This window comes from Neolamprologus multifasciatus, chromosome 15 (genome assembly GCF_963576455.1).
Source record: "Neolamprologus multifasciatus chromosome 15, fNeoMul1.2, whole genome shotgun sequence".
In the NCBI taxonomy this organism is placed as follows: domain Eukaryota; kingdom Metazoa; phylum Chordata; class Actinopteri; order Cichliformes; family Cichlidae; genus Neolamprologus; species Neolamprologus multifasciatus.
Genome location: NC_140453.1, coordinates 40,233,363 through 40,247,722, shown reverse-complemented (window position 1 = coordinate 40,247,722; position 14,360 = coordinate 40,233,363). Strand labels below are relative to the sequence as shown.

The following is a 14,360-nucleotide window of genomic DNA, read 5'->3' as shown; positions in this document are numbered from 1 at the left end:
TAATAAATGTAGAATTTGAAAAATAAAAAACCTAAAAAGAAACACTAGGTACTAGATACATGAGTACCTATGATACGGTGATACTTTTGGTAAACAACCATTTGACTAACATGGCTGTCTCACCTGCTCTTGTTCCATCTCTGTTCTGTCCTCATTCTCCTCTTTCTCTCCCTCTCTGTTCCTCTCTCTCCCTCTTTGTGCTGACAATCAAGCCAAACACCAACATCATCACTTTTTTAATTGTAACATCAAGTCAGACTAAATGTTTATTTCTTTAGGTTGAAAAAACATAATTGTTAACTTTAAGAGTAAAGAGAGAAACTATCTGTATTTCTTAATTGTACATGGCACCAAATTGTATTCAAAATTGAGCCACACTTATGGAGATCCACAATTCTTTTCCTGGTGTTTTGGTTGACATCTCTTGATTTTCCCATTTCACAGAAACAGGCTCTGTGTTTTGCCTTATATGCATCCACAGGTGTGCCACCAATTTACTCACATGAACTCTACTAACCTATCAGAAGCTTCTTCAGCTCAGAATGGAGTCATCTGGAGTTTTCTTATTAATTAACAATAAATATATGTGTATATGTACTCCTAAATTTGATGAAAGTGATAAAAAAAAATTAGACAGCTCTGACTCTTTTTATTCTGACATTTAACTAATTCAAAAGATATTTCAATATTTATTTATCCAAAACAAAACAAGTTTAGTCTAAATTGATGTTGTACAGTAAAAAAAAAAGTTCTTGTGTTTTCCATAAAGTGTATGTAAATATCTGGTTTAAACTGTGAATATACTGCTGTGTATTGAAATTCCTCTTGTTTTACATAGAAATATACTAAACAACATACAAAGCATAATATATAAAATAACATCTACCAGAGTTTTTTCTTTGAAAGAAGCCCCTTGTGTCCATTTTTGTATATCAGTACATTACTGAAACTGATTTATTTAGCTGTGGAGGGTAACAACAGAAATATATGAAATAAACACATGTAAGCTAAGACTCTCTAAAGAAACAGCATTGTTGTTGTTCGGCTTTTCATTTCGCCATTCACTCGAAGAGCAAGTAACATAATATGGGTCAAGTGATCAGTTTGATATCAATCTTTCCTATTTACATTATTTGTACAGTACAAATGATTTGCTTTGGTACCTGGTCAAACTTCAGTTCTCCTCTGTCTGCCTGGCTCCGTTTCTTCAACAGCGCACTTGCAGGCAGCAGCTCCCCCACCCCCTCGGAGCTCGGATCATACCAATATTAGGGGGGATTTACGCACAGTCGTAAATTCCCACAGTGTGCACTATGTGCTTCGAATATTGTGTGTAGTTTTTGTCTTATACAGTTGTCAGCCAGGCATCTAACTATGAAAAAATTACACTCCAAAAGACCCCGGGCTTCTGAAAAAATAACCCGGGCTTAAGCCCAGTAAGCCCCCCCCGCTCCGCCACTGCTCATAACAATAGGTGAGGGTAAAGACGCAGATCAACCGGCAAATGGAGAGCTTCGCTTTTACACTCAGCCCTCTCCTCACCAGTGTTGGGCAAGTTACTTTGAAAAAGTAATTAATTATAGTTACTAGTTACTTCTTCAAAAAAGTAACTGAGTTATACAAAATTCTAAAAGTAATTAATTACTTGAAAAGTAACTATTGCGTTGCTTAAAAAAAAAGTTTAACCCTCTGGGGTCCAGGGTATAATTGGCCATTTTTCACAACTTTTGATTTTACCTCTACATTTCACTTTTCAACTATTTACTTTGCCTTGTTTGGTATCATCCTTTTCAGTACAACCTCACGTATCTGAATTTACAGTTATGTTTTCATTTTGACATACTGTATTAACACAATTGATCTAGAATCAGACAAAAAACATAAAATCAGAGTAGAAAAAGTGATATTTTTTAATGTAACAACCACAAACATGTCTCTCTCGCTTTCCCTCTCGCCGTCACTCCTAAAACTTCCCCCTCTTCCTAAACAAGCAAATGCCATGTTGCCATATCATTTTTTGATTGGTTGACATGGTGCATTTTTCCACCAACATGAAAGGGCTGGTTTTTGTTTTGTTTTTTTATTTTTTGGTCATAAGCAGAGATTACTTGCTAGCGCTGTCCTTAGACAAATGTGATGAAACTATTCAGGAAAAAACGCGTATATATTGTTTATCATGACTGATACATGACAAACAATATATACGTGTACATGGCCTATAACACAATTTAAAAACTTTGCTGTGTCATCTTGAAGTGGTCATATGATTGGCTTACCATGACTACTTTATTCTTAGATTTTGAGGTGCTGATTCTCATTCCCAACGCTTCACACTCAGCTGCGAACCGTCCCATTGCGAGCTGGACCACAGAGCACTGTAAAAAATTGGCCTGATTTATCAGTTCTGTTTTACATCAGTATGGATGGCCGGGTGTGTGCACATCACTTACCTGGGGAATAAGAAGGAAGAAGGCAAGCCGTTGGAGGCAGTATGATGCTTTGGGCAATGTTCTGCCGAGAAACCTTGGGTCCTGTCATTCATGTGGATGTTTCTTTAACAGTCACCACCTACCTAAGCGTGGCTGCAGACCATATAAACCCTTTCATGGAAACAGTACTCCCTGATTGCTGTGGCATCTTTTAGTAGGTAGGATAATGCACCCTGTCAAATCCACGGGAGGCCCCACATTTTACAGGACTTAAAGGATCTGTTTCTAACATCTTGGTGCTGATACCACAGCACACCTTCAGAGGTCTAGTGGAGTGCCCTAGTGGGTCATGTTTGTTTTGGCAGCAATATTAGTCAGGTGTTCATAATGTAATGCCTGATGCCCATACATGCAAATTATACCACTACTACTACTAATAATAATAATAATTATAGGAAGAAGAATAAAAAAAATGGAAATGTAAGTAATGGAATAAGTGGAATAAATGGATAAGTAATGGAAGGGAACAGATAATTTAACACATGAATAATTATAGAATAGAAAATAGAAATACAAGTCATACAAATTTGGTTGCAAAACTTGCTAACATTAAGTTATAATTTAGCACTCAATGCCTCGTCCAAATATTTGTCACTTCTGACTTTAGAAAACTAAATCTGAGCAGCTGAAGAATCAGGACAAAGGGATGGGAAAAAAGAGAGCAAAGAGAAAAACAAAAAAACTATGGGATAGAGTGGTCTGATGCACTATTGTATGGACCAAAATGATTTTATAACCACCTCTGGGAGATTTGCTAAAGCTTGACTAGAAAAAATAATCTTTTTCTGACCTTGAGCCAGATTAATATTTTGAGGATGAGGAGTCACCTTTTGTGGCCTATATTCCCGGCAAGACTGGGACATTAAGATCAGTTTAGAGGTCGTGATCGGGAATCACGTCTCCCTGGTGAGGATTCAGAAAGAAGGACAGTGTCTATTAATGGCAAACCCAGATGTCTGGAAACAGAGCAAAACAAGCTAAATCTGTACCAGCAGACATCCGGTGGGGGATAAGGGTGGGAGTGATTGTCTACACAGAGTCTCAAGTGCAGCACTGAAAAGTATCTCAAATGCTTCACCGCCTCTGGTCACTGTCCTTCAGAAAACCTTTCACCTTCGGCTTCAGCACATAATTCTTTGACTGACAGCTGTCATTGTGTCTAAGATATCCTTCGTGGCCCCAGGATCAGTTACACAAATGTGTAAATTAGATGCTGATTTGAGGTGATGGTTTAAGGATATTTCTTTTCTTCTCCAACAGCAAGAGAGGTCAGAGCAGAAGATCTGCTCAGGCTTAGTAGGGAATTTGCTCAAGGACCACTCAGAGGGCACAGCTTCTTCAGAACACAGGCATTCACTTTAAGGACAGCTGCTGCCTCTGTGCTGGCCAGCTGCTATGCTGCTCTGAGTAATTTGCACCTGCAGTCGTGGTAGTATGTACTTAAGTCACATTTAAAGCAGGAAAACCAAGCGCTAAATTAATGGCAGTAAAATGCTATCATTTTCAATGACAGCCAAGTGATTTGCACACAGAAGCAGTGTTGGGGAGTAACGGAATACATGTACCGCCGTTACGTATTTAAAATACAAAATATGAGTAACTGTATTCCGTTACAGTTACCGTTTAAAAAGGTGGTATTTAGAATACAGTTACGTTGTTGAAATAAATGGATTACACGGCGGTACTTCCCTGTTTCATATTGTGGCGGGTCAGGCCTGTTTGGGTTCTGTTTGATAGCTATGTTCTGTTGTTCCAGGTGGCAGCGTTACGGTTGCCATGGTTACAGGGTGACGCTCTCTCTCTGCGTGTTTCCTGGGTGAGAGAGGCCTTTTTGTTGTGTTGTGCTAAGCTAACAGGCAGAATGCTACCGGTATAGCTCTAAAGAATGTAGCATCATAGGCAGTGTAGTCCGTGCTGCTGGGAGAATGGACTGCCATACACGTTATGTGTCTGTGAGTGAGGGAGGGAGAAAAAGGAAAAGTATGAGCTGTCATCGAGCAAAAACGGGAGCTGGAAGCATGTAAATATAATAATAACCACACAGCAAATCCAGCATGTCCAAATTAACACTGTCAGATTTGATTTCAACACTTTTAAAGTGTCTATATGGGTCCACACCAGAGAGTGTTAATTTAACTCTTTCTGGAGAGTTGGTATGTTAACTCTGATTTAGTGTTAAACACCAAATCTCTCTGGAGTTGATAATTTAACACTTGGTGTTAAGAGTTTATATATTAACTCTCAAAGAGTATTTTAGTTTAACTACGTAAGAGTTATCTTCTAATTAATTCTAAAAAGCGGGAATTTTACTGTTCTGAACTTCTAGAAATTTCTTTTGGAAATAAACATTTACTAAAAAGACGCAATGGTTTTTGAAAAACATTTATTCTGAACTGTGCACCACAATTTCAAAACATTTTCTGAAAGATGTAACAGTGTACATGTTCTCACTTTCATTAGAATTTCGTTTATCAAAAGGTCTGACATAGGTGAGCTGGTAAATGCAAATAACAGCATTCTCATCACTTATTTCAATAAATACAATATGCATGTCCTTCATTCATCACTTTGTGGAACTTCAACGCACTTCTGCTCTCCCCCATATTCCATCTTCACAAGCATATCCTATGTGGAGATTGAATAAAAATTAGTTGACACTAATTAATGGCACAAATCAATTGCAGCACAGTAAAAAAAAAAAAAAAAAAAAAAAGGAATCCTTTTTGAGACATTACTTGTGTAAAGTATTTTCCCAAAAGATAAGGACACAGGCAACAGGTAGTACTGAACTAAATGTAAAACCTCAACCTTTTTCATTTTTACCTAAACCGTGTGCACAAAACTCTGGAGGGATCTAAGTGCTAACGTAGAACTCAGTCAGGACATCTGCTACTGCTGTTTGCTCGTTTTTTATGGGAGATCGTTTTCAGGCTTCAAGTAGCACCATTATACCAACATTTCACATTCTAGACATTGTTTTAGGTGTATTTGACCAAAAAAATTTAACCGAAAATTCACATGCAAGCTTTTTTTCAAGGCTGTGGTATTTGCCCGCAAACAATACCTTTCAGCTAGCTAAAACAGAATATTATGCTATCACCGAGCAACATGGCTAATGCCTTTCACACAGCTTTGTCTCAACTCCAAAGAGCCACAGAAGTAAAAGCTAATAATAATAATTGAAACAATCTTTGAAAAAATGACTTACCAAGCATGGCAAACAACTCAAATATGTAGAGCAAAATGTTCTGAAACGGCTTCACTTCAGCTTCGATTGGAGCCGTGCTGGGGGCGGAGTCTGTGAATTTACTCTATTAGTGTCATAGCCCCTGTAGGAGTTCAGAGTTAAGAGGTCAAGAGTTAATGTTTCCATTGTAACACCTCCAGATTTGAAATAGAAACACTCATTTTTAACACTCGATTTTAACTACTATCATTTTACACCTCAGAGTTACATTAAAAGCATGTGACTCTACTTAGAGTAAAATTAACTCTAAGACTACTAACACCAAAACATTTAACACTTTTGAATTTGCTGTGCACTGCAGCCAAGAAGAGTGCCTGACGAGCCCACCTGTAAGTAAGCTAATATGACTCGACTGTACACCGTGTTCGTGTTTTCCTCCAAAAACAATAAGTTCTGTTGGAGCAGCCTTTCAACGCCTCTCTGTGTCTCTCGCTAGCAAAGTTGACCCAGACAACAAAGTAAAGCTAGTTTTCGGCTACGAGCCCGACACAGAACCCACCGTATTAGCCAGAGGTCCCTTTACTACGGTTCGGAGCCGCGGACCTTCAGTAACAGTAATAAATCACAGCAATAGTACATTCATGTAGTTGTAAACAGCATGATAATATATTAAGTAATCCAAAGTATTCAGAATACGTTACTCTCATTGAGTAACGTAACGGAATACGTTACAGAATACATTTTGGGGCATGTATTCTGTATTCTGTAATGGAATACATTTTAAAAGTAACCTTCCCAACACTGCACAGAAGACAGCAGTAATTTCACCTTCACCTTCAACTGAATGGATATTCAAGGAAGTATTTGCTTCTTCTGTGTGAAACTGCTGCAACCTAAAAGCAACCTGTGCACCATGGTATTTGTGCTTCTTCCCCAAATCATCTATTTAATGTGTTCAGCACTGCAAAGAAGAGAGGCTTCTACCACCTTGTTAGTCTCTTGCTGATGCCTGTTGCTTTTAATATTTGCAGGCCATTGCTCTTTGGACAGAATGATGCCAATTACTGCTAAACAAAATTAGTCTTGTACATACTCAAGCTTCCTATCATCCTATTGTCCTAAAATGAGAAACGAATAAAAAAAAAAGATTGATGTAGCCACTTTAAACGTAGAAAAGCCAAATGGCTGCTCTCTGGGACTTGCTGTGTTAATGTCACCAAATGTTTAGGAAAGTCCCTTTGTGAAGCTGACATCACTACCCTGGTATTTTGGAACTATATCCAATGAGAACTTAAAGGGCACGGTAGCAACCTGTTAATTACAAGGTATTCCCCCACTAAAGCATACCCTTTTTGACTGTAAATGGAGTAATAATTGATCAAATAAATAACATGTTATATTCAGTAACTTCAAAATAGTAATTGAGGTAATAAAATGAGCAAGAAAGTGTTTACTGAGTTGGTAGCACGAGGTAGCTGAGAGACTCTGTCTGAGAGAGTCATACTGGCCATTTGAAAAAATCTTTTATATTTATTGTACACCCACCGCAAAAGGCTTCATTCAAATGTATTTCCATAACATAGATCAGTAAAAGGTTTCACTAGATTGCGCTTGTCTTGTCTGTTACAAAAATCTGTTTTGCTTTTAGAAATAAATGACTGGTTTTGATGTGGTATCTGCATTTTAAGTGGTACACGAATCACAAAGCTTTGTGCTTTCCAATTAAGTGTTTCAGAACTGGCCAATGACATTAACAGAAATGTCACTGTGTATTGGTTCACACTCAATATCTATTTTATTACATTTTTCCCCATATTTTGTAATTATCATTTAGTTTCCTTATCTTTTTTTATTAAATATATACATTTGTTATAGTCATTTTTATTCTGATTCACTGTTTTATTCTAATTGGGTTCACAATATTCAGATTGTCTTTTGCTTGATTCGTGAACCTTTATTGTTTTTCCCGCCTTTGTTCTATTTGTCTCTAATTAAGTTCTGTAGTTTTTGGTTTGAATTAGTCTCTAAATCCGTGTTTTAAATTAAAATTGTATTTAAATTGGAAGTACCACATACACCTATAACATTATGACCACCTGCCTAATATTGTTTTTGTCCTCCTTTTGCTACCAAAACAGCAACAAACTGTGGTGCACTGTGCATTCTGAGACCTTCCTATCAGAACCAGCATTAATATTTTCAGTAATCCAATGCAGTGAGCCTTGGCCATCCATGACCCTGTTGCTCGTTCACCTAGATAGATAGTGACCACTGCAGACCGTGAACCAACATGAGCTGCAGTTTTGAAGATGCTCTGACCCAGTTGTCTAGGGTTGTCAAATCTCAAATCCTTAAACTCGTACAGTAAGTAATCATCTGCTATAAGCATTTACTGTTGGCATTTCCTGTGTCACCAAAACGATTCCGACATTCTGAAACATGGATTATACAAATCCTCTTGCACTATGGGATGAATGCATGGGTTGACTTTTAAGGTCTCTTAGTGGATCATACTATAGTTTTTTCCAATACTCTTTTGTTAATGACTGTTCTAACTCACTTACCTGGCCTTAAGGTTTCATCTAATAAGTCACTTAGACTTTTACACCCTTCTTTTCTTTTTACTTAGTATCTCTCTTACCATAACATTCACTATTCATTCCAAGACATTTAACTTTATTTGCTTTTTTACTGTTATTAAAGCGAATGTATTTAATTCCTTATAAACAATATGTTCACTATCAGGAAAATGTTTTATTATGTCTAATGAAGAAAACCCTTTAAGGGATAAAACTATAGTTTTTTTTATGTATGTATGAACAATTTTTTAAACTCCACATGTCATTTTCCAGTAGCGGATTTGGGTACTTATTATTCATAAGGAATAATATTTCACTTGGTTAAAGGAAATTAAATTATTGAAGGGGATTGGTTGGGCTTGATTATGAACACAAACATCATGAACATTGTTGTCTGAAGATTGACAGAAGTCTGTGCTGTGAAAATTGTGCTCTGAGAAAGTTAGTGGTGGATGGCACAGCTATGATAGCCAAGTCCTATTTCATTTCTTGGTGTTTTCCACTAGCCATAATTAATTTAAGAAAAATATTAGACTCCTGATATCTTCCATACTGTGTGCTGACCTACATTTTCTATCATGGACCTTCTCCACACATTTTATTCAAAAGTCTGAACTAATCTGAAACTCTGTATTTCTTTAGTACTGCACTGGTACTAGGACCAGTATTTGACTAAAGTGCAATGCTCAAGATGTGCAGAGCCTCATAAATGCTTATATTATCAAGAGTGCCATTTTCTAAATGGGTGTCAACTTGAGGTTACTATCAGTCATTTGACCTTTGAACTCAATTCTGCTCCGTGCTGTTCTCCAGGGAATTGAATGGGCTGGTTGAACATTGGGTATATTTCCCCTGTCAATGAATTGCTAGACAAACCCCGTTCCTGTGTTCACGACTCACTGCATGGGTGGATTTTAACCATATACTAGATCACTCACACTGTCCAGCTCCCCAGAGTGTCAGCTGGTGGTTTCAAGATGGAGCAGCTTGTAACATCACCGAGGACATTGGTGAAGTAACAGCCAAATATTATTGTTCTAAATTCTTTTTCATATTTTTCTTTCTGTTAAGTATTGTTGTGTTCATTCTGTATGCTTCAGATTTTGAGTATTCAATTTACCATATAAAATACAATATCTATTATTAGTAGGTTATACACAGTTATACTTTATACTATACAAATTTGCAATAAATCTAAACTGCCACACATATTGTTTATATCTCATATTATTGACCATGTAGCTAAATACTGTCATTGATCATAAGACAATGGCTCTGTTCCATAGTGTTTTGTTTTGTTTTTTTTTCCAATTTCCCTCCATTCACCCCCAAGCCTAAGGCTGGTTCTGTTGAAGGTTTCTTCCTGTTAAAAGGGAGTTTTTCCTTCCCACTGTCACCAAGTTCTTGCTCAAAGGGGGTCATTTGGTTCTCGGGGTATTCACTCTATTATTGTAGGGTCTTTACCTGAAAATACAATGGGTCTGGATTGACTGTCTTTTTGTAATTTAGTCTAAATCAACCTGGTTTTAGTCTTGGCAGCTTTTTAAAATTTCCTCTAGACATTTGACAATAAATAATCACTAAGTGGGTAAACATGAGTTCATGATTATTATCCAGATTAAATCAATGCCTGGAAAACCAATTCTTCACCTTTGGTCAAATTAAGGCATAAAGAAACACAACTAGCTGATCAGATTTAGCCAAGGAAACAGCATTCATGGACATCAGGTGCTGGGTGGCTGTGGAGTTGAGTAATAATTCTTGGTGGATTTATGACAGTAAGTAACACATATTATGCTGCATTATTTAATGCACAGAGAATTTATTATTAACGCAGCTTCAGGTTTTAATTTTCTTGTTTTCCTTACTTGAAAATTAATGTTTGAAAGTCTGAGACCTCTTTTACATTACTTTGGACAGATTACACACACACACTCACTACACCTAATATTTTGGTGCTAATTCAAAGTCACAGCAACATTTATATATGTCAGCAAAAGTGACTTCAGATGACCTCTCACCCGGCTCATCATCAGCTTCCACTGACCTTGCTTCCCTGTAACCTCAGATGGCATCATGGTCCATTCACCAGCTGACCGAGCATGAAATGATTATTATTAGGTTCCAAACTGTGCAGTGTGTTGTTCTGCTGGGCCTCTCTGCTGGCAGGCCAGTTTAGCTATTGGCATAAATCAGGTAAGGGACGTTGCAGCGGAAGGGGACTATTATCCAGATGCCCTCTATTTTTAGACAGGGAGAGAGATGGATGGGCAAGAGATTAGACAAAGATGGAGATTTATCTCTCCAGAAATAGATGGAGATTGATACAGGAAGGGGGATTGGGAAATTAAATAACTAAAAGGAGAAAAGAGGAATAGAAGAAAGGAATGAGAAAAGAGAAGAAACGGTCCAAATACAGGGAGTTTATAGGCTTAATGACTATTTGCACAGCTCATTGGTCAGAAAGAACAACCTCAGCAACCTTGGCGCAGCCCAGGAGCAGCTATCCATATATCTGGCATTTTACAAGCTGCATTAGCTACCTTATCCAGCTTTATTACTTAAATGCTATTGTCATGCATCATCAGCACCACCTGCTTGCATCATCAGGCTGAGACGGATAACTTGATCTAGACTGCTATACCGTATTTTCACGACCATAAGACGCACCGTACTAAAAGGCGCAGTCTCAGTTATGTGTGCCATTACTGTATTTAACACACACATAAGGCGCACCTGATTATAGGGCGCATACAAGTATGCGTATTTAAAAATAAAGCGGGAGCAAAACTGAGTTCCTGCTGGAAACTTCTCTTTAGGCAAAGTCTTTCTCTTAAAAATCCCCAAAGGCGGCAGTTTCTGTCCATTAGCATGGCAGCTAAGCACAACAGTAAAAGAAGACTTTTCGTGCCCCGTTGTGCGTATCGCTACCGTGCTGGTCCTCTTCTTCTCCACAGTGTGACTCACCGGGATGTCGAAAGTGAGCGGCACCTCGTCCATGTTAGTGATGTGGCACCGTTTCATGAAACGAAAACTCCAAGACGTACCTCCTTGGAAATGTTCAATTTTCATTTCTTCTGCTAGTGAAACTGCTTTTAGTCGAATGGTGACCGTCGAAACGCTTCTCCCACTCGTTCTTTGCTCGATGATCCACTGCTCGAGTCTTTCCTCCAACTCGGGCCATCTCGCCTTATGTCCGCGGAAACTCAGCTGCGTCTTCTTGACCTGTCGGAGCTTGTTTTCCAGCTTCCTCCACTTGTGAACCATCGATTCATTAATGTTAAATTCTCTCGCGGCTGCTCGATTTCCATGTTCCTCCGCGTAGCTGATGGCCTTCAGTTTAAACTGTGCTTCATAAGCGTGTCTCTTTGCCATTTTCAGGGTTGTTAAAACAACGATGTTCCGCATAACGCACATACCTGTCCTTTTATACAGGTATGTGCGATTGTCCCGGTATATACAATCAACGCCCACACTTCACCCTTTAGCGTTCTCAAGGTGTTCTCTACTACGTCCTCCTTACAACACACAAAGGGCGCACTGCACTATAGGGCGCGCCGCACTTTATAAAAAAAATCTAAGGCTTTTATGTGCGCCTTATAGTTGCGAAAATACAGTACCTGTTATAAACAGTCTTAAGGGCAGTCTTTGCTCATGGGCAAGACAATAACATTCTGAAATGGTCATACAAAAGGGCAAGGGGGGGGGGGGGGGGGGTTGAATGATGCATGCCAGTTAGAGTTGTTTTCTTGATTTGGGATATTAATATTATTAACATGAGAAATTAAATATTCTGATCTCATGGGTTTGAGTTAATGAGCTACAAAAAGCCCAGATTACATTATAGATTTGAATTAGTAATTGAAAGTAAAGCAAGACACATACTGTGTATACTTGATTTAAAATGCACTTCATTATCACTGTTTTCTTTTAGCTGTTATAATATAATTATAATGTTGCTGCTTTCAGTGGTTCATAACACTGTAGCTTGGGGGCAGATAATCTAATTTTGTCTGTCCTCATAAGGACTCTATATTGTCCTTATGAAAACTATTTTATTGTAATATTATGAGGGATTTCACTGATCAAAGAGTAGATAAATGTTTTTGATATCGTTGTCCCTCTAAGCAGTGCTGATCATCATAGTATTTTACATAAACCAATAATATTGTGAAACATTTTAGTCATTTCTATGTGCTGTATGTTTTCTGATCAAGGCAAAGCACCTTTCCTGCCACAGCCCCAATAGCATTTGTGCCACTGCCTAGAATCCAACCAAAGCCATTTAGCTTGCTAGGCACATGTACATATCACTTCACTGTGGAGTGCTTTGAAAAATGAATGTCTTCCACTGGACAAACATTTTTACTTGTTTGTCATTTGTAACAGTGTAAATGGTAAATGGCCTGCATTTGTATAGCGCTTTACTCAGTCTCTAAGGACCCCAAAGCGCTTTACACTACATTCAGTCATTCACCCATTCACACACACATTCACACACTGGCAATGGCAAGCTACATTGTAGCCACAGCTGCCCTGGGGCGCACTGACAGAGGCGAGGCTGCCGGACACTGGCGTCACCGGGCCCTCTGACCACCACCAGTAGGCAAACATTGGGTTAGTATCTTGCCCAAGGATATTTGGCATGCAGTGTGGATGTTGATGATATTCTGCTAACAGAATGAAATGAGGAGAAGGAAGAGAAGAGGCTAGCTCAAGCTAAAAAGCCAGGAAAATCCCCTGCACAGAAGCCCCAGTATGACCTTCACCACAGCCCATCACTTTTCTCAGTCCCAAAAGGAAGAAGAAGAAATGCCTGGTGCCCTGGTGCTTGGTTCTTTATTTTACAGTAATGTCAACGTTCACACGATTTTTTTCTAAAGTTGCCTCACTCGTTTTGTTCTGGTTCCACTGAACGAATTCGATCTTCATTTAATGAGATTTTTCTTCATGCAACACAGAGTGTGCCATCAGTCAGGTTTTGTTTATCCAGGGCTGTTTGGCACACCATCAGGTGCTGTAATAGAGCAGGTGCTCATGTCTCAGAGCTGTGATTGTGTTTTGAAGAGGGTATTTCCTCAAGGCTCCCCTGTTTGCTGCTCCCTCTCAGAACAGGTGGACATCTTCATGCTCGCCTGATTAAAAATAGAAATGCTGCTATTTTATTTTCTCATTATTTATTTATGAAGTTCATTGTAGTTTTTAGCTGTTTTTACATGGGGCACTTAAACCCAGTGTACAAAAAATTAGGGGCAAATTCACCTGGAAAGGGCTAACAGACAAAGATAGAACCATCATTTTTTAAGGAGCTGTAGGTAAAGCCATGCAGGCAAGGATGCTGTTATTAAGATACTTCACCCGTTGCCTACTGGTGGTGGTCAGAGGGCCCGGTGGCGCCAGTGTCCGGCAGCCTCGCCTCTGTCAGTGCGCCCCAGGGTGGCTGTAGCTACAATGTAGCTTGCCATCACCAGTGTGTGAATGTGTGTGTGAATGGGTGGATGACAGGTTGTGTAAAGCGCTTTGGGGTCCTTAGGGACTAGAAAAGCGCTATACAAATACAGGCCATTTACCATTACCATATTAAAACTATACTTTGGAGAAAGGCACAGCTAAAAGTTTTAGCCTGCTCCACGTTGTCAGACAAGTTTTATTGTTATTATTCTTGATTCAGCAGGTCTCGTAGTAACCAGGCGTCGTGGGTATAACTCATCTTTAACAAGGAGGGTAACTCTTTTTTCCATAAAGGTAGGCTTGGATAGCTTGTATCCCATAATAAAAGATATCATTATATAAAAACTGCATTTTGCATGTACTTGTATGATCATTGTCTAATATCAAAATTAGTTAGAAAATTGTGCTAGTCTAAATCTTAACTGGCCAAACATCAATCAGAAATTCTTCAGACTTTTCCAGAAGGAATTGCAGGTGTTGTATACACTTTCAAGCACTTACCAATAGTTGCCACCCTTCACTATCAGAAACAACTTTGCTCTTAGTGGCAGTGTAGGAACTGTCTTGAATATAGACTGCAGATATAGATGACTTAAAAAAGAAATCAAACTGATGATAATCAAGAGTCCAAACTGAACCTTATAGGAAAATACA

At 38.6% G+C, this 14,360-nt stretch overlaps 1 long non-coding RNA gene across 1 annotated transcript; it reads right to left on the bottom strand.

Moving 5' to 3' along the window:
• Positions 1 to 1,351: 1,351 nt before the first annotated feature.
• Positions 1,352 to 13,830, bottom strand: LOC146502774 (uncharacterized). The gene is made up of 2 exons (XR_014869376.1): positions 13,724 to 13,830; positions 1,352 to 1,764 (listed from the first exon to the last, which is right to left on the bottom strand). It is a non-coding gene; the product is annotated as an uncharacterized LOC146502774 (long non-coding RNA).
• Between the last annotated feature and the right edge of the window lie 530 nt (positions 13,831 to 14,360).